At 35.7% G+C, this 26,215-nt stretch overlaps 1 long non-coding RNA gene and 3 pseudogenes across 1 annotated transcript; 1 reads left to right on the forward strand and 3 right to left on the reverse strand.

Annotated features, from left to right (window-relative positions):
* The window catches only part of LOC109051503, a 13,815-nt pseudogene extending 12,868 nt beyond the window's left edge, over window positions 1-947 (forward strand).
* A 3,523-nt stretch (window positions 948-4,470) lies between these two features.
* On the reverse strand, window positions 4,471-4,836 carry LOC122134838. The gene is made up of 3 exons (XR_006153129.1): window positions 4,767-4,836; window positions 4,660-4,691; window positions 4,471-4,570 (listed from the first exon to the last, which is right to left on the reverse strand). It is a non-coding gene; the product is annotated as an uncharacterized LOC122134838 (long non-coding RNA).
* A 12-nt stretch (window positions 4,837-4,848) lies between these two features.
* Window positions 4,849-12,922, reverse strand: LOC109051202 (annotated as a pseudogene).
* A 1,404-nt stretch (window positions 12,923-14,326) lies between these two features.
* On the reverse strand, window positions 14,327-24,203 carry LOC109051536 (annotated as a pseudogene).
* Between the last annotated feature and the right edge of the window lie 2,012 nt (window positions 24,204-26,215).

The raw sequence follows: 26,215 nt of genomic DNA on the forward strand, positions 1-26,215 counted from the left end.
GACACACTGTTGACTCACACAGGTCTTTCTTTTCTCCTCTTGTTTCAGACTAAGAGTCATTGGCTGGGTCCCGATTACAATAAAGAGGGTCCCGTCAGTAACGACATCCGGCGCACGAACGTCCCGGACATCCGTGTGGGGTATCGATACGAGACTCTGTGTGAGGAGCTGCACCTGATCACGCAAGCCGTCCGAACGCAGGAGCTGGATAGAATCGAGGAGGAGGACGGGCTGTCATTCACATCCAGCCAATAGGCACCCTAGAGACGAGCCATGACCCCGCCCACACCTTGCCTGTCCAATCAGCACGCTCAAGACAAGCCATGACCCCGCCTGTACAATCGGCTCGCTCGAGATCAGATCTGACCACGCCCACAACCCAGCTGACCAATCAGCAGACTAGAGATCAGATACGACCACTCCCACACCCCGCCTGTCCAATCAGCACACTGAAGATCAGATCTGACCCCGCCCACACCCTGCCTGTCCAATCAGCACACTCGAGTCTGACCCCGCCCACCCCATCGTACAATCAGCACTCTCCAGATCAGATCTGACCCCGCCCACCCCTGTCCAATCAGCACGCTTGAATCAGATCTGACTCCGCCCACACCCTGCCTGTCCAATCAGCGCGCTCGAGACGGACCAAAGTCACATTCCCTCCGTTCCTCTCATTTCACTGCATGTTTAGAGACGTTTGAGCTATGCATCGCTATTATACGACGTTACACCTCTGTCTTGACGTCGTGCTCCCGCACGTGCCTTTTACGTTAGAGACTTTTATTTTGAAGGCTTAATTTGAGGTGTCTGTGATTATAACTGTAACCCTACCTATAATAATATGCAATATTTAATAAACTTGAATCTAATTAAATCTTAAACTAAACTGAAATACTTTAAATTTTTTAAATAAAAAATACAATATTAATATCAGTTTATATTAAAAACAGTTATATCAATATTATTATGATATTACATGTTAATATTAATATAATGTATTATAATTATATTTTGTTTTAAAATGTTAATGTTAAAAAATAAAACAATATTACTATTATTATACGTTAATATTTTGTTTTTAACATTATTAAAAAAAACAAAATATAATTGAATTAACACCACTATACATATTAATACGCATAATGATAATTATAATGTATTGATAAAATATAATACTAATTATACATATTAATATAAGTATAATAATATTAACAATTGTATTTTGCTTTTAACAGTAATATGTTAAAAACAAAATACAATTGTTAATAATTATTATACTTATATTAATATGTATAATTAGTATTATATTTTAACAGTAATATGTTAAAAACAAAATAATTGTTAATGCTGTTCACTTACTATTATAATTAGAATTATTATACATACTATTATATTAATTGTAGCACCCCAAAACCCCCTTTTGCCTTAGCTACTTTTTGAAGGTTTAATTTGTGATTATAACTCACTGCGGATACATCTTTCAGTCTCTTGTTCTATTATCCGTTAAATTTCTCGTCATTTTGAAGGATTTACGTTCTCTGATGGCTGAACAGTTCAGAAGTGAATGTCCTCCAGTCCTGCAGGAGGCGCTGGTGAGCCAAAACCCGCTTTTCCTAAAACTCCCGTTTCTGTGTGCTGTTTACAAAGTAGTTTACATAACATATTTTACGAACGCTCAGACATTGATGAGAGTTTTGAGTTTGTTGCGTCTTCGGATCCAGCATGTGTTTGGTAGATTGAGTTGACCGTTAAACTGACTGTTAATCGCTAGACAGTATTATGACACTGAACCTATAAATCACAACAACGTGACTCAAAAAAAAGCATTGATTTGTAGAAATTAGCACATTAATACAGAGCAAAGCATGACGCACAGCACGCTAGAAAGCAAATGATCACGAATAATTGTACGAAATATCTATTTTTGGTGAGAATAAGCGTTTTATTGATTTAATAAAGCATGTGTGTTTAATCTCATCTGGTTTTGAGCATCTTTGTATCAATAAAACACAAACTGTGATTGTATATGAATCCAGATTGTCAAAACCAGCATCATTTTGACCTGCATGGTTTACAGTAACGGAAATGAAACTTTGCAAATGTTTTTAACACCCTTGAAACATCTTTTTTCAGTTTTTTTTTTTTTTTTTTTTTTTTTTTTAAGAGATAACCCTATAAAATGTTCGGGTCATTTTGACCCGGGTATGTATGGAATACCATTAGTGTCAAAAAATTATTTCTATAAAATTATCTATAAAGTGATATTAGTGTCAAAACACTTTTGTAAAACATATTTAGCCTTTTACTCCCATATCTCACACACTTATTGGTCTGAATTAGCAAAACATGAATACTGTATGTACGTGTATTAAAAAAAAACCATTGGCAGCATGAAAAACTGACAATAAATGAATAAATGAATTTATTTGGTAAATTCAGAGGAATATTTATGTTGCTTTGTTAGAAATAAATATGTAGGTTTTATAAATATGGACTGTTTTTGAGCAATCATGAGTTATGAATTTAATTAAATTCCATTCTTTTCATTGGGATAATATACTGATAATTCTCAGATTATATGCTCTCATAAATTTCGTACAATGATATATTCAAATACAAATTTTCATCAATATTGACAAAAATATAAATATATTTTGCATCATAGTTTTTTTGGTCTGGATCATTTGTAACCTTAAATTTCAAAGAATATCTTAATTTTTTAATTAATAAAAATGTGGTCAATGCAGGAATAATATGGTGAAATTGGTTCACATTCACTCAAGTTGCTGATCAAATACAATATAGTTTTAGCTGAAAAATGTTAAGTTAGGACTGTTTTATAAAATACAGATTCTTTCTTCGGTCCAAATGGATCCGGAGTGCAGAAATAACGTACAAATTTTGTGATTTAGCGTCATTTTCTTCAGCATCTTCTTTGTGGCTCAGATCATCTGTCTCACTTCACTGGCCATCTGGAGAGAGTGAAGATGAGGTCAGTGTGACATCACGTGTTTGTGATGATGATGATGATGATGAAGAGGATGTCGTACTCACCGCGAGGGGCTGATTTGATGTTCTGCAGCTGGTAGAAGACGCGTCCTCCTCCTCTTCTGGACAGACGGTCTTGAGCTCGTCGCGTGTCATTCCCCAGCAGCATCGAGCCGCTGACGCCTCCTAAACACCGCACGTACTGACCAACACACAGAATAACATAACGTACAGAATGTTGTACATTCAGTGCATGCTAACACCCCATATCCCACAATGCAATGTGCCTGAATCAACCTATTAGTCTAGATTTTTTGACTCATTATATGATCACATGAAAAAGTGAATTAAAAATAAAAACTATAAAACAAATACAATGACACTATGATGTTGCATTTTTATATTTTTCTATTTAATTATTTATACAATAATACTAGTACGCGCAACTTTATATTGAATAAATATGATTTTAAACATTTTTCCATTGATGGACGTTGGGTTTTATAATAAAGCAATTTGTGCTGAAAGAGAGACTAAAACAAACAGGACAGCAAAATTATAGATGTACATGATATAATGAGAAATTATGAATTTAAATTTAAAACCTAAACTGAAATAAACTTGAGAAATAATGTTATTTTTAATTAAAAACAAAATATATTAGTATATATGAAACAGCAGGTAAAATTATCAATGTTATAATTCCACATTTTATTACACAATTAGAATTATATTATAAACAGTAATATACATATACTAAAAATAACATATATGTATATATAATTATGATACTTCACACAATAATTAAACTATTTTCCTATAAACTTGCTTTTAAATAATGCATAAAACACTATTTACATGATTATGAACTTAAATCTATTGAAAATGTAAAACTTACTATTTTTTAATTAAAAAATATATATAAATATATTAAAAAACAGAATAGTATATAGTAACATAGTAATAATAGTATCCATATTATTATGCACACAACACAACATAATGAGCAGTCATGAACTGGGTTATTTTGCATACATATTGCAGCCCATTCTACACTATTTTTATTTTATTTTTATTATTAGTAAGCAGTGCATATGTGGTTCTGCTCACATTTTGCTGAATCCCTTGTGCTCCCAGCCAGGTCCGGACCTCCTCGGGTCGTGATTTTCGGGTGAGTGTGGGTGCAGACGGGGTTTCCTGCGGGGTCAGGGAGGTGGAGCTCATGATTGTGAACACATCAGATGTACAGGTGAACATGTATGATATACGTACAGCTTTGTCCTGCTGCTTGCGGAGACTGAAGCATGTTGTTTGGGACGTAACCGATCCTGCCCTTTTTCATCCTTCATCCTTCCCCACCACTGCTTAGACATGTCCATCAACTACACATACACATGGTCAAACACATAAACACACACAGAGTAGCACACTCCACTAGCTCAGGTCTGGTGTGGTGTGTGTGTGTGTGTGTGTTGTGTGTCTCACCTGTAGTTGTTCACCTTTACTGATGGAAAGCTCTCGAGGGTTTCGCGCTGTGAAATCAAACATGGCTTTCATGAAGCTCGCCGGTAACTCCTCTGAACTGCAAACACACACACAGAGAGTCACACACTCGCCGTATGGCAGCACTTCTCACGTGTGTCCTAGGTGTTCATATGCATGTATCTGTACCTCTCTTCAGGCTCCGGCGGCAGTCTGTTGCTCTACAAACAAACACAAACAGAGAGCGTTAAAATGACAGGTTGATCGTGTGATTGTGTGTTCAGTGTGGTTCATACCATTTGTCGTGTCACAGGTGCTTGCCCTGGCTCTCGTTTGCTTGCGTTCATGATGCTCTGCTCTGGGATTTTTTGTGGGTTTCGGCGGCTCCCATCCATCATCAAACACCGGTGTGAAGGTGGGAATGTCATCATCATCCTCCGGCCACTTAGTGCTTCATCACACACACAATGTCAAAACCACACGTCTAAGTCTGAGTCAGAGGGCGAAAGTCTAAAACTGTATCTGTGTGAGAGTGCGTCTGAGTGTGTAGAGAGTGTCTGAGTGTGTGTGAGTCTCACAATTGTGTGTCTAAGTTTGAGTGCCTGGCGTATATGAGTCTGAGAGAGAATCTGAGTGTGTGTGTCTAAAATTGTGTGTCTAAGTGTGAGTCTGTGTGTGTGTGTGTGTGTGAAGAGACAGTCTGAGGAGACAGTCTGTGTGTGCGAGTCTAAATTCTGTGTGCCTAAAGAATGAGTCAGTGAGTGAGTCTGAGAGAGAGTCTGATGTGTGTTTTTGTCTAAGTGTGAGTCTGAGACCAGAGTCTGAGTGTGTGTGTGTCTATGTGTAATCTCTGTGTGTCAGTCTGAGAGACAGTCTGTGGTGTGCGAGTCTAAATTCTGTGTGCCTAAGAATGAGTCTGTGAGTTGAGTCTGAGAGAGAGTCTGTGTGTGTGCAGTCTAAAGTTTTGTGTCTAAGTGTGGAATCTGTGTGTGTGAGTCTGAGAGAGAGTCTGAGTGTGTTTGTCTAAGTGTGAGTCTCTGTGTGTGAGTCTGAGACAGGAGTCTGAGTGTGTGTGTCTGTGTTTTATCTGTGTGTGTCAGTCTGAGAGAGAGTCTGAGTTGTTGAGTCTAAATTGTGTGTGTCTAAGTGTGAGTCTCTCTTGTCTGAGTGAGTCTAGAGTCTGAGTGTGTGTGAGTCTAAAATTGTGTGTGTCTAATTTTGAGTCTCTGTCTGAGTGAGTCTGAGAGTCTGAGTGTGTGAGTCTAAATTGTGTGTGTCTAAGTGTGAGTCTCTGTCTGAGTGAGTCTGAGAGTCTGAGTGTGTGTGAGTCTAAATTGTGTGTGTCTAAGTGTGAGGTCTCTGTGTGAGTGAGTCTGAGAGACAGTCTGAGTTTCTAAGTGTGAGTGAGTTCTAAGTGTGTGTGAGTTTGAATGTGTGTGTGTGTGTGTGGTGTGTGTGTGTGTGTGTGTGTGTGTTGTGTTGTACAGGGCTCGCAAAATTTCAAAATTCCTGGTAGCCCTTTGGGCAGGCATTCTTCAGGTTTTGGTAGTCTGAAATGAATTTAACTAGCCCCGAATAAAAAAAGACATCGGCTGAACTTTACTGTGGAAAAATCAGCATGATCAGCAAAAAACTAGTAGCATATTGGGGATTTAACGATTCAATAAACTTACGATGCAATAAAATTCACAATAAAGATTACACCATACATTTTTCTTACAATTTATTTATATTTATTTTTTTATTTATTTTATTTTACAAAATGAGATTTAAGACAAATTATAAATGAAAAGGTGTCCTCTTATTATTTCCCAGACAAAATGCTGCATATTTCTTTGTTAAATTGAAATATTAAATAATAAAACGAACTTGAAATTTTAAAACACATCCCAAATCAATGGTTTAAAAATGCTTGAATGTTTAAATCAGCAACACTTAGAAACAAGTGTGAATGATCGACTGTGATCCATTTCACCCCTACAAGCGAGTGAACAATGTGAATCAAGGAATTTTTTGGAATTTTACATCACTATTCAAGATAGCCCGTCGGGGCAGGGCGGTGATACATTTCTGGTAGCCCTACCTGGAAAACACAATATCCTTGGGACGTCGGGCTAACGATTTTGCGAGCCCTGATGTATGAGTCTGAGTGTGTGTATGAGGTCTTGAGTGTGAGTGAGTCTGAATGTGTGTTGTATTCTAAACTGTGTGTATGATTCTTAATTTTGTGTCTAAGTTTGAGTCTGGGTGTTTGTGTGAGAGTCTGAGTGAGTCTGAATGTGTGTGAGTATAATCTCGTGTTGATTCTAAATTTTTGTTTCTATGTTTGAGTCTGAGTGTGTGTGTTTGAGTATGCCTTATGTGTGAGTCTTGAATGTGTGTGCGTGAAGTCTGAGTGTGTGGTAAGAATTCAAATTGTGTGTCTACCCCCCCCATTGGGAGTCTGTGTGTGTGAGTGAGTCTAAATCATCTGAGTGTGTGTTTGAGTTTGGTCTGAGTTGTGTGTGTGTGTTTTACCTGGGAATGTTCCAGGCGTCTCCCAGCGACTGCCACAGATGATCCTCCTCCGGGGTCGCCTCCTCGCTCAGAAACACCACACACTCTGGCTCAAAGAGAGGAGCCACGATAGAAGGAGGGAGATCCTCATTACAGTGAAACACAACCTACACACAGCCCACACACACACCCACAAACACACACACACAAGTGTCAGATCAACAACACAGAAAACAAACAAACAGACATAGAACAGCTGTCTCACCAGTTCCAGTATGGAGAACAGACAGGTGAGTGAGTTCAGCGCGCTGGGATTGTCATCTTCCCCTGCAGGATAGCCTGATGAGCACAGATTGTTTGACATTATTATTAGTCTTAAAACATTTTAGAATCTATAATATTAATAACAAAACTGTAACACATTTTATGTTTATTTAATATATAGACATTAGTTCCACAATATAGTATATCATATAAAATGAATCGGACAGTATCTGACGCACCAGCAGGTTAAAGGCCATCTTGATTTTCCTCAGACAGACGGAGAACTGTTCCTCTGACGGCATTCCCTTCACAGCTACAGCAAACAGACACAAACACGTCAACACATCCTCCATCAACTCATCTCATCCACTCACACCGGTCCTCTCGCTCACCCTTATGCTTCTTCTTTTTCTTTTTCTTCTTGTCCATCTTGGGCGCGATGGCCGTCAGTTGGCCTGCGAAGGCCTCGATGTCATTAATGAGGTGATTCAGGATGTCCTGCAGACAGACAAACTGTTAAAATCTCTCATCTGTAGGTCAGCACGGTGTTATATTCAGTCATAAACACTCACCACGTTCCTCTCTCGCTCTGTGTACGGCCGTTGAGGGGGCGGGTCCGGTCTGATGGGTGGCTCTTCTTCTGCTCGAGGTTGGCGGAGACCCTACCTTCATGTAGGCGGAGTTAGCCTCTGGAGGTGGGAGGAGTCGGGACCGGACTCTCATCTGATCACCACAGACAAAAAATTGGCTTTAGATAGGAAAAGTACATTATTTCTCATCATATACAGTTTCTCTTGGAAATACAGTACGTCACATGTTTTTGGTCGGTCATCTCACCGTAATCCGGAGCGGCCCAGTGTTCAGGAGGTTTCTGAAAGATCGGCTGAGGTGGAGGACAACAAAACTTTTTCGTTGTGAGTTTTCTCTGTGTGACGTTTCCTACATTGACTTTACTTGCAGAATTAAATCACAAATCACATCAGCATGACATTCGTGGATCATTATTGAGGAGATCGGCTGGTGTTCATCCTCTGACCTGCCATTCGTCAGTCTGGGATCGTTTCTCTTGTTCTGCAGGAGCTGCTCCAGCTCTTTCTTCAGATAATCGGCCTGAAGAACACATGAAAACAGAAGTGGTTTATTGCGAGAAGCACTGAGACGCTGGACCAGTTAGAATCATGAACCCACCCTGAGAGACTCGCTCTGGAACAGGAACACACTGACGGCACGACTGCCGTGTTTCTGAATGAGGACGGTCATCAGAGAGTCGTAAACTCTCTCGTCTAGAAAGGCCTTCAGATCCAGAACGCTGCTCAGCGGCCACGACTCCAACACCTCCTGAACACACAACAACCACCACACTGTGAGAAAGATGATCATCTAGAGTAGTTTAATGATGTACGGAGAGAAAAAAAAAAAAAAATATATATATATATAATAGATTAAATATTAAAACATAATATTTACAAGTAACTAGCATGTTATTAGCATGATTTGCAAATAACTGGCATGTTGCTAACATCATTAGCAAGTGACTAGTATGTTTCTAACATGATTAGCAAGATACTACCATGTTTGCTAGCATGTTTCTAACATGATTAGCATGTTACTAGCATGTTGTTAAGATTGTCAAATTACTTGCATTTTGCTAGCATGTGTCTAGCATGATTAGCAAGTAACTAGCATGTCGCTAGCATGTTTCTAGAATGATTACCACGTTACTAGCATGATTAGCAAGTTACTAGCATGTAGCTAGCATGTTTGTAACATGATTAACATGCTACTAGCATGTTGTTAGCATGATTAGTAAGTAACTAGCATGTTAACATGGTTAACAAGTTACTAGCATGTCGCTAGCATGTTTCTAGAATGAGTAGCATGTTGCTAGCATCATTAGCAAGTGACTAGTATGTTTCTAGCATGATTAGCAAGATACTACCATGTCGCTAGCATGTTTCTAGCATGATTAACATGTTACTAGCATGTTGTTAGCATTATTGTCAAATTACTAACATTTTGCCAACATGTTTCTAGCATGATTAGCAAGTAACTGGCATGCCACTAGCATGTTTCTAGAATGATTAGCATGTTACTAGCATGTTGCTAGCATGATTAGCAACTTACTAGCATGTTGTTAAGATGATAAACAAGTTACTAGCATGTCGCTAGGATGTTTCTAACATGATTAACATGTTACTAGCATGTTGTTAGCATGATTAGTAAGTAACTAGCATGTTGCTAGCATGTTAGCATGTTGTTAACATGTTACTAGCATGTCACTAGCATGTTTCTAGAATGATAAATATGTTGCTAGCATGATTAGCCTGTTACTAGCATGTCGCTAGCATGATTAGCAAGTAACTAACATGTTGCTTGCATGATTAGCATGTTACTAGCATGTTGTTAACATGATTAGCAAGTTACTAGCATCTCACTAGCATGTTTCTAACATGATTTGCAAGACGTTTGTCCTGACCTTGGTCTCGATGTCGGCGAGCAGCAGCGCTCCGTCCCGCACCTCCAGCAGGACGTCCTGACCCCACACACGGCCCGTAGCGTCCAGATACTTCAGCCGCTCCAGACAGTCGTTCACGTCACACAGCTGCTGGCCGTCCAGCTCACAGGTGAACAGATGCTGAGGAGCACAGAGTCACACATCAGAGCTCAGAGGAGGATGATGAGATGATGAAGAAGAGTTAGTCATCCTCACCTCCACTCTGTGCTGGAACTGATGCATCTGTCTGTTGATGGAGTCTGCATATTCCTTCCTCTGATCTACGCAAAACACACACGTTGACTACATCACTGAGCTCATCTCACTCATGTTATATCAGGTTAATGATATTTCATATCTCCTTCCTGACGATTAAACAAAACCAACACAGAAACAGGTGCAAAACAATAGATTTATATTTTTACAAACACACACAAAACAATAAAGGATTTTATAAAATTAAAATTAATTTATATATCAAATGTATATGCAATTGCAATAAACATCTAAATATCTCAATTATAATATTTAAATATTACTTTAAAGATAAACATCTTGATATTTCAATGCAAACATTGTTTATGGTGTAAATGTGGTGAAAACCCCTGTGAACAAATGTGAGACGTGAATTTTTATGGTGTAAATGTGTGAAACCCAAGTGAACCAATGTGTACATGTGATAATGTTCCAAATGGGTTTTGTTTAAATTTATTTCACGTATGTTTTTTTAACGTGTTTTTTTATGTTTTTTTGTTGTGGTTTTTGTTTTATATTACATGAATTACATACTTCAATATGTTTTATTACATTAATATATTTTGTCTATATATATACCGTATTAAGTATTGTGTGTAATGTTATTGTACATTAAATGTAATATATTTAAAAGAAAAGGCTAGTTTCTTGTAAAATGTACTAAAAAGCATTGGGCGCTTTCACTTTTGCTTTTCGGACTGTAATGACATGTTTTAGCAAGTTTTTATATTTTCAGCACACTTTTGATGGACAAAATAAATTTGATTTCACACAAAGAAAATGACGAATGTGAACAGCGAGCGCTCATCCAAAAGCGATTTCAGTCCGAGTCTCAGTAACAGAGCTGAGTACAGCAGCAGCAGCAGTGTGAGCGTTACTGATCAATACTCACGGTATATTGATTTAGCGCTGGGTCTGGATAAACCCGACAGATCTGAGAACGCGTCGTCCAGCGCCGTCACGCTGCGGGAAAACACACGGGTCAGACTCGCGTGAGAGATGTCATGATACACAGTAATCAGAGGCGGTCCTCACCTGGAGCGAAACGATTCAGTGTCACCGCTGGACCAGCCGAACGGACTCGAACCCCGCAGCATGACCACAGCACCTTCAGCATCAAAAAACACACCACCCCGCACAAACACATGTGTGTGTGTTGTGTGTGTGATGTGGATACATCCATATAGGTTCAGTTATACATCATATCGATTAATATAATTTACTATATGAATTATAATGTCAAACTAGTATAATAAATTAAATTACTTGCAGATGAAAAGTAATATTTTGATATTTCTCCAAATCAATCAATACACAAATTTATGTAATATGTACTTTTATATGCTTGTGTGTGTATACTGTATGTATATACTTGTCTATTTATTATATATTAAACGTGTATCTAAAATTACATTAGCTTAAAATACTATAGATGAAATGTAACATTGAAATATTACATATTAAATCAATTATACATATTATAATTTAATATAAAACCGCTTAATGTAAAATATTTGAGAAATTATTCATATTAATTAGAATAGTTATAATTAAACCTAAATATTAAAGATATTACAATTCTTAGATATAACTTGTGTAATATAGACAAAATGTAATATTTAGATGTTACGTCAAAATCAAATTATAATTTATTTACCATGTTTAAATGTAACAATGTATATAACTACATTTAAACATGGTTTTTATATATATTACAATTTATTTTATTGCATTTATTTTGAATTGCATAATATAGAATTGCTTTCTATATAATATATATATCTATAGATATATATATATATATATATATTATATATATATATAATATATATATATATTATCCTATATATAATATATATATATTCAAGGCATTCTCATCACTTTCAAAACAAATAAGATTTTTATCTGAAATACAATTGAATACCATGCAATTTTTTAAAATACCATAATATTATTGTATGAAACCTCACTGTGTCGTGTTAGAGTACTATGGTAGCTTTAGGTACAATTTTGTTCAATATACCATGTACTGCATGGTAAACTTAATAATGGTTTTCCACCATTTTTAGAGTAAAAACATGGTATTTTTTCAGTTCACTGTTAAGGTACTTACACATTACATTGTAAGGTACTTCAAAAATATTATAGTATATCCATGGACCTTAGCTAAGATATTTGGATGTGTAATGTAGAAGACGACCATGGTATTACCATATCTTTAAAAAGTACCATGGTATTGTTTGAAATACTACACAAATTGCACAAAAATTTGAGTTTATGGCACTACCATTAAACACCATCAGTACTTATACCATGCTACCGGAGGAATACCATGGTATGATTGGTAAAACTTGCCAACCCTGGAATCAAGGACTCCTGTGTATTTAGTTTTCTCATTTAAAGTCAGTAATGGCTTATGTGCATTACTATAGCTGACGATCTGCCCGTGTTTATGAGCTCATATAAACAAAAAATTTTTTATTTTGCATCTGTGTCAACAGGGGAACATTACATAACAGCACACAAGAAACCTCAGCGTTTCAATCACAAACACACCAAGAGTCCCGGTTTACCATTCGATGAAGACCAAACCAGCCATAAATCAAAGCAGAAAGCAAGCAGAAGCGCATCAGATGTGACCCCAGCATCCGCTTGAGCTCTCTGAGGAGATCCAAACCCCTGAAGCTCATCTAAGCACTGAAAACACTCACCGAGCAGATCAGACGAGCTGTTGGAGAGGTTTCTCAGTTCTGAGTCTTGAGATCTTCTGCGGTTTCTCGGCGTTTGTTCAAAGTGTGACGGACAGAGGAACAGGAGCTGCTCCTGGGGCCAAAGTCTGACTGAACTCACCTTACAGGAGGAGCTCAGATGGGTGGAGAAATAACACATGACACCGACAGACTAACAAACACACCTCAGGCTGCAGATACTGGACCAGCAAGACTTTACAATAACTGAGCAAATATTTGATCTGTGCACAATCCATATCTGGTTTCAGATTAACCAGAAAAAGAAGAAAAAAAAATATTTGATATTTGAACAATCCTTATACAAGGAAAACTCAAATCTACATGATGTGAGATCAGCTCAAAATATCTGATGACTTAAATATCTAAATATTACAGTAACCTAACCAGAAAAAGAAGAAAAAAACTTTATTACTTTGTTTCATGCAATATTTAGATATAATTGAATTAAATTGTTAATTTTTGACAACTTAATATATAGTTTTGGGTCTAAATATAACATATAACAAGTTATACCTCTAATATTTTATTAAATTGCAATACTTGGATATAACTTGTTTAATAAAGTTAAAATGTAATATTCAGATTTTATAGATACACATTATAATTCAATATATATGATTAGGATATACCTTGTTATTTTGACAAATGTAATATTTAATTAAATCTAGATATTAAGCAAGTTATATATATATATGTCAAGACTTTTTAAACTTGTTTAATAAAGAGGATATATATATATATTATATATATATATATTTGATCCAAAAATATATATATATATATATATATATATATATATATTAGATTCTATAGTAGTATAGAATATTAAATTATGTTATATATTATGTTATATATAACATATATTACACAAGTTATATCTAAATAAGTTATTCAAGTTTAAAATATATTAAATAAAAAATTTAGATATTACATAGTAAATATAATTTTCCAAATATGTGTTATTTCAAAGTAGATCACATAATATACTTAGATAAAACAAGTTAATGTAAATATAAAATATATTAGAGTTTAATATAGATTAAGTATACAATTATATTTTTTTCTGTATTTATTTAGATATTACATTAAAAACAAATATAATTTTTTGTATATTTAGATACTTGTTTAATATATATTGACAATTATTTAAATATTGTATGAAACAAGTTATATCGAAATATTACTAAATATCTAAGTAATATATAACTTGTTTAATATAGATGAAATATAATTATCATTCACTTATAATTATAACAATCATAAATATAATTTAATAAATAATCTTTGTTTTAAATTCAAAATATTTTACATTATAATTTAATTATATCTGAATATATAAAACAAGTTATATCTAAATATATTACATTTCATCTATATTAAGCAATCGTTTATCTACATTTTGTAATGTAGTATTTACGTAAGATATTACATAATTAACTCACTTAGATAAATATTCTAATTTAACATATGCTAATTTTTGATAACTTTTCAACATATCTGGAATATATATATATATGGCTTTACCATAGTAAACTCACAATAAAGTACCAAAATGAACAAAGTGCACTGAATCCTCATGAAACAACAAAAGCTCTCATTCAGTTTGTGAGATTTTCTCTTTTTATTTGATAAATCCATACAACATTCATACACAAGTCTACATAATGGGACATCAAACACACAGTACGGTTAAAAACTACACGACATTCAAGCCCGGAGAAAGTGTGAAAAACCCGATTACTTGTGTAACACACATCAGCAGTAAAAGCACAAGAGTGCTGCTAAAAGCTCAGACATCAGGAAGCGAGTCGAGCTGATAAAAGCTCGTGTCAATCCGTCAGTGCGCGGCTGATTAATCATTAATGGTGTGCTAGACTTGGGCCACACAGTAAAAGTGCTCTGAAAGGCCGGGAGGGGCGTGTCAGAGTCTCTGCGGTACCTGTGCGCTCAGTGCGTGTGCTGCGCCTGCGAGAGCTGCATGCTGGGAGGCAGCGGCCAGTTCTCCTGACCCTGGTGTGTCTGCAGGAGCCGGTAGAGCTGCTTCAGGTGCGTCACGATGTTGTCCTTGATGTCAGGGATGGAGATCTGCAGCCGGACGCTGCCGCTGTCGAAGGAGCGCGTGCAGTCGCCCGAAAACATCTCGCTGATCATCCGCGCCACCACCGGCACCACCTGCACACACACACACACACACACTAACAACACGCTCGTATAACTTATAGCTTATAGAGCGTAACACACACTGAACACACTTGTCCCGCCCACAGCTGCTTCTGATTGGTCCGTCTGAGCTAAAATCTGCATAAGTTATGCAGGACCTATTTTATTTGGAAAAAACAACCATTAACAGTTTAGTTTATATAACCATCATATTTGCGCAGTTAAGTTAATGTTTAAGATACATTATATTTTATTTGAGTAGCAAGTACAAAGTTACAGTTTATTCAAATTTGTATTACATTTATTTAAGTGCTGTTAAACGATTAATCGCGATTAATCGCATCCAAAATAAAAGTTTTTGTTTACATAATGTATGTATGTGTACTGTGTATATTTATTATTTATATATAAATACACACACATGCATGTTATTCTTTAATTTATATTTATTTACATTTTAAGTTCAACATAAATAGAAATTTATGTTTTTATTTGATTTTTATTTATTTAATTTTTTTTTTCATTTGTTATTACTTTATGTTCATATTTCCCTAATATCTTTAACACGATGTCATCCATGCATGTATATTTCGGTCTGCTGGGCGAAGCGTCTGACCTGCACCATGATCAGTTTGCGTTCTCGCGGTCTGCCGTCGGGCCACTCCTCACCGAAACACAGGTGAATATCGTAGAGCGGCGACTCGGACGAGGACTGACCGCGCTGGTGAGCGATCACACCTGCACACACACACACATATACACACACATATGCTGGTGAGCGATCACACCTGCACACACACACACACACACACAAAAAAGATGTTTATATGTATTGTTAGGTTTTTTTCTTTGTACTTGGAATCACATATAATAAACTAAATTATATAATATAATATAATATAATATATGTTAGTCTTATTAACCCATAAGCCTTCATTTCATAAGGAAGACACAATATCATGTAAGGATGCCACAATTCTCAATATAATATTGAACCGTTCGCTACGACATCCACGGTTCAATACATGCTTAATTGCGGTTATTTTTTTGGGGGTTTGTGTTTAAATTACTTCTGTGCATTGTATTTCTCTCTGAACTGTCCGTGAGCTCAGTTCACGCACTGAGACCAGGAAACGCCTCGCTGCTTATTACCAGGGGGGCAGGGGTTTCATATTTTATTGAAGCATCCCTGGGCGCCGCCATTGGCTAGTGGACCCCCCCCCTGCTGTTAGCATTCCATTGGACTCCCATTCATTTTGGCTTCACTTTGACAGCGAATAACTTTAAATCTGAGGCGTTTAAAGACTCCATTTGTCCATTCATTTTTTTCTAAAGAAACACGAAATGTATAAAAGGCTCCATTAACCTTGTATCGTAAATTATTGGCCCCGGAGAAGCAGTTTTTGTAAAACTAGGCTAACGATTTGCGTCATAACCACGACTCTGTGTCGCACAGTAGAGAAATTACCCGTATGGACAGGAGGAGAAGCTCGCAGGCAATCTTTTTACTGTCTATGAGGCTAATCGGGGGACGTGGAGGCATGAAGTCAAGGGGAAGAAAGCCCATAGAGAGTCCATAAAAGCAACGGGACAAAATTATTCGACATCGTCTGCAAGATTCGGTGGGTGATTCAATATTTCTCTTGGCACAGCGATTGAAGATTACAATTGTCAGACAGGTTGGTCACATCACATCTACGTCATCAAGCTGAGTTTGAGTCTGTACAGTACACTCGACCCCCAGGAAGTGCGTGCTTCTATTGACTTCACTTGTCTCAATTGAGTTCCAATGGAGTCGCTGTGTCCATTTCTTTTACTGTCTATGCTTATTACATGCTTCTGAAAAAGCCCCACTTCTGTGATGCATGTGTGGACTTTTTGCATAACGTCGCCCTCTGGCTTCCAGTGTGAATGAAACAGACATTACATGTGTTTATAGCAATCAACTTCTGAAAAAGCCCCACTTCTGTGATGCATGTGTGGACTAGTGCGTGCCAGGGCCAGTCGCCTTTCCACTGTCACTTCCGGGGCTTGATCGTGCCTCGTCGGGGCTTCCTCTGGGCCAACGGCCAGGGTTTTTTGGCCCGACGAAGACCTTGGCTAATGCGGGCCAGCTGGGGCTAGAGGGTGTTTATGAATAAAGGCGGAGTTTCTCCACATCTGGAGAGTGTCAGAAGCCGCAGATCATTTCATAAAGCTACAGCTATAACACCAGCATAAAACACTTTAAAATAAGTTGAGCTCAAAACTCACTTTCAGTCAGCAGCGAGTGTTTGAAATAACTTGATCCGATGTGGATTATAATCACCATATGAGGCAGATATATTATAAGCGATGTAAAAGACTATGCACAATCGCCATTAACGTTACAACCACAGTAAACATGGTAAATGTGACCTCTTGAAGAAATCAGACGCCAGCTTATTCTCTATCACAATTGTGGATTTATTTTAGTAACATATTTTATCTGTCATAAGTCTCGTCTCGAGAGTTTAGCTCCGCGTAGCCCATGTCATAGAAAATAATAACATGTTTATTTGTTCGGGAGCTTTTTATAAACATATAGAAATTATCATTCTTTCTAAATGTGATATAGGCTGCGACTACAAATAGCCTAAACAGGAAACAGACTCGACCTGAATAACAGACTATGTTCATAACGCTTTTACTTCTGTGTGACTAATTTTAAATCCTGATGAATGTATCTATTTTGGCCTTGTGCTACAGGCCCGATGATCATATTAGCCCCGCTCGGCCTGTTTAAAGTACTGGCTCGCACTGGCCCGACAGTGGAAAAGCGGCTTACAATGGCTAATCCATTCTATTTCGGGTAAAAATAGGAAGAATTAGGGATGCATCGGACCAATATCGGTATCGGAGTATAATGGCTTTAAATGTAAATATCGGCATTGGACCCATATGAAAAAGTATGCCGATAAGAGGAAAGTTTTGCCTGAATGGTGATTGGATTCACTGTTTTGGATTGCTGCATTTAAATTGAGAATGCATGCACAGAATGATACATTTGGAGTAAACAGTAATAGCACATGCAGCAGTAGCCTCCCCCAGGTCCTAAAGCCTGTTCGGTAATGAGTTTTAATTCTGTAAGGGCCGATGCTGGCCTGTTTCTAATAACATGAAAGGAAAATACACAAATAATATTTATACTGTGTTTCTGATTAAATAAAGCAGTAATTCATGCCATAAAATCATGAGTATGTTTTTATTTAAAGGTCAGAAACTATAGCTTACATGAAAGAGAAAAAAAAAAATCACATACATGACACTTATATTAAATAATTTTATATATACTGATTTATTCATTATGTGCAATCATGTGTAATATTGTTATATCATGTGTTGTATTTTTTAAATTATGAGCTCTAAAAGATTTTCAGAATTTTTACAACTTGCTTCAGATCATCTACAAATGTTAAATCATAAAATCGAATGTTAAAGTTACCACTGCATCTTATTGTTATATCATGTGTTTAAAAAAAATGCAGTGATTAAATATATAGTTTATTTATAGTTATTTTCAAATCGTCAATGTACTGTCATTATAAAAGAACTTTATTATTGTTTATTTAATTCTAACAAATAAGTTCTTTTTAAAACTAACCACAAGTTTATATGCTATATCTATTATATATATATATATATATCTATATATACATATAGATATATCTGTATCTGCATCGGCCAAAATGAGTTGAAAATTATCGGCATTATCGGCAAAATCCAATATTGTGCGTCCCTAGGAAAAATAATACTTAAATACCTAAAATTTGCAATTTAAATAGCACAAAACACCGATGTCCCAAGCTGAAACTGAAAACCGTTATGTGTTGAACCGTGTGCTAACTGTATGGTCGCATCCCTAATATCATGCATTTGACGGTATATCTTTAAGCGCTTGTATTTGTACGGCTGAAACCGGCAGAGTTACCGAGTTACTTTTCTCGTCTCATAAGACTGCGACTCGATGGTCGCTCACTCACCGCTGAGGAAGGACTCGAGGCAGAAGAGCTTGACCCTGTGCTGGCGCTCGATCAGGTTGGGTGTATTGGGGTTGGGCGCACACGGGCCGGACCAGTACACCTTACACTGGCAGAGGCGCACGGCGTAGATGTCGTGTCCGCTCACCTCCAGGATGAGGCCGCGGTCCATGACGTCCAGCAGGCGGCTGCAGGCGGCTCGTGAACACACGCTGTGATGTGTTCGGTGTGGGGGAAGCGCACCTGCTCCAGACTGACCGGCCCAAACAGCTCCTCCTGGTTGACGATGGGCCCCAGATCACCGTAGAACAGACGACAGCCCTGTGGGTTACTGACGGTCACCGGCGGACACACCTCCTTACCGCGGTAATAGAACTGCACCTCCAGATCCGTCACTGCACACACACAGGGCATTATGGGTGACATGACAGGATCTTGTGTTACAGAGCGGCAAAAATGCACATTTATGATCAAATTATCAATTAAACATGTTAAATGAATCACATTTAAGGTGTTTATAGTAGGGATGTAACGATTAACCTCGAATGACAGGATCTTGTGTTACAGAGCGGTGAGATGCTGACAAATCGTGATTCATTAAGGGTAGGAGTTTTATATGAATGTATGTCTGAGGGGAACTTACTGTCTTTAGAAAAGTTTAGATGGTATTTTGTCTTTCCATCTTGCCTCTGAACAATGCATATTAAAGTTCATAAGTGCAAGCGTTGATTTGTTTATGGGGGTAATGTTTTTAGTGATTTATGGGTTGTTTTTTTTTATTGAAGCAGTGTTCATAAGCTGAATGTTGTTTGTGGTTTGTTTCATGCAGATATTTTTTTTTTGTATAGTTTCACAAAACTGAAGTCAAATCAGTTTCTGTTTTTTGCTTCACATTATACAATCTAATTTAGATTAAAAACTGCTCATGTTACATGTGTGCAGCATCTTTGTTTGGATCATGATTAAAATGCAGTGGTTGCCTCTAATTTTAAATGGAAAGAGCACAGACAAAGCTTTATTTTATTTGTGTTGCTTATTTGATTTGGGGCTTGTTTTAAAATTTCAATTTAGTTTTGTTATTTACATTATATTTCAATTTTGTTATTTAGCAGATGCTTTTATCCAAAGCGTCTTACAAATGAGGACAATAGAAGTTATCAAAACCAACAAAAGAGTAAAAATATGCAAGTGCTATATTAGTGTATTATTATAGTGTTATATTTTAATTTCACAAAGAAACCTACAGCATTTTGTCCAAGAAATAATTAAAGGACACATTTAATTTATAATTTGTCTTAAATCTCATTTTGTAAAAAAAAACGTGAATCGAATCGATTCATGAGTTGAGTGAATCGTTACATCCCTAGTTTATATAATTCAACATGTATTAGTAAATTATAAAGACCTTAATGGATCGTTTATTCACATATTAATCATGAATATTATTTAAATATTTTCCATATAGAGCTACAAAACTAATTTAAGCTGAAATTGTCAACAAGCTGAATTATCTTAAAATATTAATCATTCAATTTGACGATATTAGTTTTCACATAGTCCTACAAAAATTCAAATGTAAGATCAAATTATCAATTAAATTTATCAAAATTTATTACACATGATAAGGACCTTCTTAATGGATATATATATATATATATATATATATATATATATATATATATATATATATATATATATATATTATTCATTAATATTATGTAAATACCAGTTGTTTCTATATAGAGCTGGTACAATTAAAAACTAAGACCAAATTGTCAATTAAACATGTTCAATATATTTAAATTGATCACATTTTAAACATTTATCCAATTAAACATTCTTCTTAATGAATTTACAATTTTACTTATTATTATTATTCAATATATTTAAATTGATCACATTTTAAACATTTATCCAATTAAACATTCTTCTTAATGAATTTACAATTTTACTTATTATTATTATCAAATTTTGCATATTTAATGTGATATTAAGTACAATTTAATATGTAAATAAATTGTTTTAATCATAAATTCTCCATATAAAGCTACGCAAAATTTAAATTTACAAAATATACATTAAAATTTATCACATTTAACATGTTAGTCTAATTCAACATCCTTCTAAATAGATTATTTATATTATAATTTTTGTAGCCATATACAGAAATAATATTAACTAAATATGTATTTAAGTTAGCCGTTAAAAAGTGTTTATTATAGTGGTCGACTGATACATTCCCAAGGCCAATATTTGGCATTTTTCAAATATCGGCATCGGCCGATAAGTTTTTCTGCTTGGCCGATGTGTTTGAGGCGGGACTTTTATTTTGACGGCGCTAAAAACGGCAGTGCCAAAGCACACAGTGCTCACATTCTCCCTCGTTTACTGTCGTTGTTAACAGTTCTGTCTAATACGGATATAAGTCTGTCTAATAATCCGATAGAACGGTTAAACAAAGGAATTTAAATGTATACGAAAAGTATTATAATGATTGCTTTTATATTATTAGTAATCGAAAGGCAAACATTATAATACTTTCTCGTTTGCCATCAGCATTATGCAAATACGCATTTATTTCAAATCCTCAAACAAATCTTTTAATAACTAATGAATATTTAATTTTATAAACCTTAAAAACTTAGTCGAATCCAGGTGTGCATGTGACCTGCATGATCGCATGTTCTCTGTGTGTTTTTTTTAATGTGTGTGTTATGTTGGTTTTATTTGCTTTATTTGAAAAATATGATTCCCAATGCACACAAACTTCCCAGAATACTGAGTGCCCTGTTGGTCAACTTATTTCAAATTTCTTAAATATGAATTAAAATGTTTTAAAAAATGATATCGGTTTTATATCGGCCCCCCGCTTTCCAAGATATCGGCATTGATCGTCAAAAAAACCAATATCGGTCGACCACTAGTTTATAATTTGTTGTTACATGTTGAATTATATAAACACATCAAATATGTCATATATAAATTTCATGTTTAATTGACCATTTGTGACTTTGTAGCCCTTCATAAGCAAACAATATTAATAAATAATATTAAGATCAAATTGTCAACTAAACGTTCAAAACCTTTAATCACTTTTACATATTATATAATAATATTATTTGCATATTTATCTCCTGTATTCCAAACCTCATATTTAATTAAACATGTCAAATGTATTATATTTAATGTAATTTTATATTAAATGCAATTTAATATGTAAATAAATTTTGCACTAAGTTCCCCATTCACTGATACACTGCACATGAAAATATATTATGAATTTGACGTTCAATTGACAATTTCATCTTACAAGAATTCTAATTTAGGATCAAACTGTCAAAAAACATTCAAAATTGGTTACATTTAACCTTATTAGGTTGGCTCCTGATCTGCTACTTATCTATCTATCTATCCATCTATCATCTGACTATTTCGATCTATCTATCCTAGTGACATGCTAATCATGTTAGAAACATACTTACAACATGCTAGTATCATGCTAATCATTCTTGGAGAATTGTTAATAATTTTTGATAAATTGTTAATCATGTTAACAAAATGCTAGTAGCATGCTAATCATGATTAATGTATGCTAATAACATGCTAATCAGGATAGAAACATGCTAGTGACATGCTACTTGTTAATCATGCTAGCAACATGCTAGTTATTTGCTTATAATGCTAGCAACATGCTAGAGACATGTTACTAACTTGTTAATCATGCTAGCAACATGCTAGTCACTTGCTAATCATGCTAGCAACATGCTAGTATCATGCTAATCATGTTAACAACAAGCTGATCAGGCTAGAAACATGCTAGTGACATGCTAGTAACTTGCTAATAATACTAGCTACATGCTAGTCATGCTAACAAACATGCTAGTTACTTGTTAATCATGCTAGCAACATGCTAGTAGTAACTTGCTAATCATGGTAACAACATGCTAGTTGCTGGCTAATGCCAACCATGCTAGCAACATGCTAGTTACTTTGCTAATCATGCTAGCATCATCACTAGCAAGATTCTAGTAACTATGTAATAGTGCTTTCATGTTAATAGTATGTTGATCATGCTAGAAACATGTTATCAACATCTAATCTATCAAAATTTTACAACTACTTTTAAACTTTCAGGCTAGGCTTTCTTAAGACAACCTAAAGTTTGTCTTGGCGAATCTAATTTATTAATATTATTTGCATATTTATTTCCAATATTCATATTTAAAATGAAATGTTGAATGTGAGTGTGTACTGGGCAGGGAGCTGATCCAGGTCTCCGGAGTGGCGAACATGGCCTCCAGCGGTGTGGGTGTCTGTAGCTCCATGGGCGGCGGCTGCATCTCCACGTCCAGCGGCTCCTTCTTGGGCCACACCTCCACAGAGGGAGGAGCTGCGGGGAGGAGGCAGCTGGGAGGCTGCATGGGAGACACGGAGCCCGAGGAGTCCAGACCGCGGATAGCGGAGACGGGCTCATGCCTGCACATCATCATCATCACAGAGAAACACTGCGTCAACATGAACGCCAAACACACACGATTAAGCCAAAAGGATCCTGTGATGCAGTAGTACCATGCGGTGGATACGGAGGAGGAGGTTCGGGAGTGTCGGGAACGTCGTCGTCATCAACATACGGTCAGTCTCATACGTGGGAACCGAACCTGAGACAAAAAGAGGTTTACGGCTATGTCAAAATCAAAGCCTGCCACACTGCATAATATACAACAAGACTCAGATACATCATTTTTATTTTTAAAATGGAAATGGTAATATTATGATTATAAAGTTTTAATGTTTTGTTTTAACACGACTCTGTCTGTTACAAGTATAAAATAATAATGTTTAATGGACAACTTGTGTCCGTGTTACCCGGGTTACTGTGCGTCTGAGGAATATCACACACGTCGTAGATCTTCAGCTGTTTAGTGGGAACCTCTTTGGTCCCGTCGTAGATGAGGTTGAACTCGCGGCTCTTGTTGAGGGCGCATCTCAGCTGCGCTTTCCATTTGGCCGGATCCGGCTCGTCCACGCCTTCCTGATACTTCCCGGTCTCCACGGCCCAGGCCTGACAAACACACATGGATCGGGTCAGTCCCGTGGATGCTGTTCCCCGGGCCTCGGTCTCTTCGTTATTTACCTTGGGGATGGTGTTCTTCTGCTTATTCTGGTTAGTGTTGGTCGTGGCGTGTTTCCACGGGATCTGGAAGCGTTTTGGTCTCGCGGGTTCAGCCAGATCAGACCCGGAAACGTCCCGTTGTCCACCTGAGACACCAGCCAGGGCTTCAGCCGGACTCGACGCGGATGAGAAGACATGACCACCTTCTGGAGAGGAGGAAGAACACACAAACCAGGCTGAAAATAAGCTTACTGAGCCTACAAACACTAACAATATTCAATACAACTGTTATATTAATAAATAGTAAGAGTTCTTACCAGGTCAAGAAAATATGATCATATTACCCCAATACTACAGTCTCTGCACTGGCTACCTATTAAGTTCCGTATCAGTTACAAAATATTATTACTTACTTATAAGGCCCTTAATGGTTTAGCTCCTGCGTACCTAACTAGTCTTCTACCTCGCTACAACCCATCACGCTCCCTAAGGTCACAAAACGCTGGACTTTTGATAGTACCTAGGATAGCAAAGTCCACTAAAGGAGGTAGAGCTTTTTTCGCATTTGGGCTCCCAAACTCTGGAATAGCCTTCCTGATAAGGGTCGGGGTTCAGACACATTTCCTCTGTTTAAATCTAGATTAAAAACACATCTCTTTGGCCAAGCATTCAAATAATGCATTTCATAATTTTGGGACTGCAGTATATCTGATGATCAAATGCACATTATTTATTCTTTAGCTTGGGGTTAAACTAATGAATTTTACTTGGCTGGAACAGCAGCTACGCTAATTATGTCTCTGTTTGTTTCTCTGTTTCTGCTGGATTTACATCCCGTGGTAACTAGGATTACACAAGCTCCAGTCTGGATCCAGAACAACCTGAGAAGAGATGATGCCAATCCCTCAGAGGACCTGAGATGATGCTAACCCAGAGACAACATACAGAACTACCAACATTATGCTATAAGTTTGATTGCATAATTGCTGTTAATAGTGTAAATCGTCTGTTTGTTTACGTCTTTTTATTGATTTTTTCTGAACATTTCTGCCATATGCACATAAACTGACAGTCAGCACTGATAAGCTACTACTAAATATTGTAGAAACTTAATTTTCTGTAAAGTTGCTTTGCAATGATTTGTATCATAAAAAGCGCTATACAAATAAACTTGAATTGAAAACTTGAATAAACTATCTTTTTTATACTTTTATATTTAATACGATTTAAAATGTTAATATTATTATATTAATTAATAGATAATTTAATTATTATTTTAATTATTAATACAAATGTTATATTAACATGACAGAGCAGGAAAAAAAACAAATTGGGTTAAAAATAATCAAACAGCCTACAAACACATTTTTAAAAATTTAGCAATTAATAATATTTAATTATTTTTTGTTATTTTAATACATGTAATAATTATTATAATATTATATTAACAAATATTTTACAATTAATGTAATAATCAAAAATATATCATATTAACATAATGTCTTTCTGTAGAGGAGGAAAAACACATAACAGACTAAAAATAATCAAACAGAGTCTTAAACAAAAAGTTTTACTGAAAAAATTGCCACATTTTAATTATTTTATTTCTATAAAATTATAATATTATTAATACAAATATTATATTAACATGATTACCTTCTGTAAACAGGCAACAAACACTAATATTTTTTATAAATTAATTAATAGAATATTTTGTTATACACTTTTACTGTTTTAATATTGTTAGTAATTTTATATAAATTGATATATAATATTTTGTTAACACACACACACACATACAACACATAACATATATATATATACGATATAAGTATATAATATAGATGAGAGATATATATATATATATATATACATACATATATACATACATATATACATACATACACACACCATTATTATTATTACTATTCATATATTTAAATGACTTTCTGTAGAGGAGTAAAATCACATAAATAAAGGTAAAAATTATCAAACTGAAACTACAGAGTAATTGTTATTTTTTTAAATAAATTATTATTATGCAATATGTTATTTTTAATATATTATTAATATTATATAAATTAATAAACAGTATTATGACAAAACAAATATTAAATTAACATGGTGACATATCATAAATGTTACAATAATTAATAAAAAATAATAAGAATATATTTCGATTGTTATATTTAGTCTATTTTATCATATTAACAAC

The sequence above is a fragment of the Cyprinus carpio genome, chromosome A22, assembly GCF_018340385.1.
Source record: "Cyprinus carpio isolate SPL01 chromosome A22, ASM1834038v1, whole genome shotgun sequence".
NCBI lineage: Eukaryota > Metazoa > Chordata > Actinopteri > Cypriniformes > Cyprinidae > Cyprinus > Cyprinus carpio.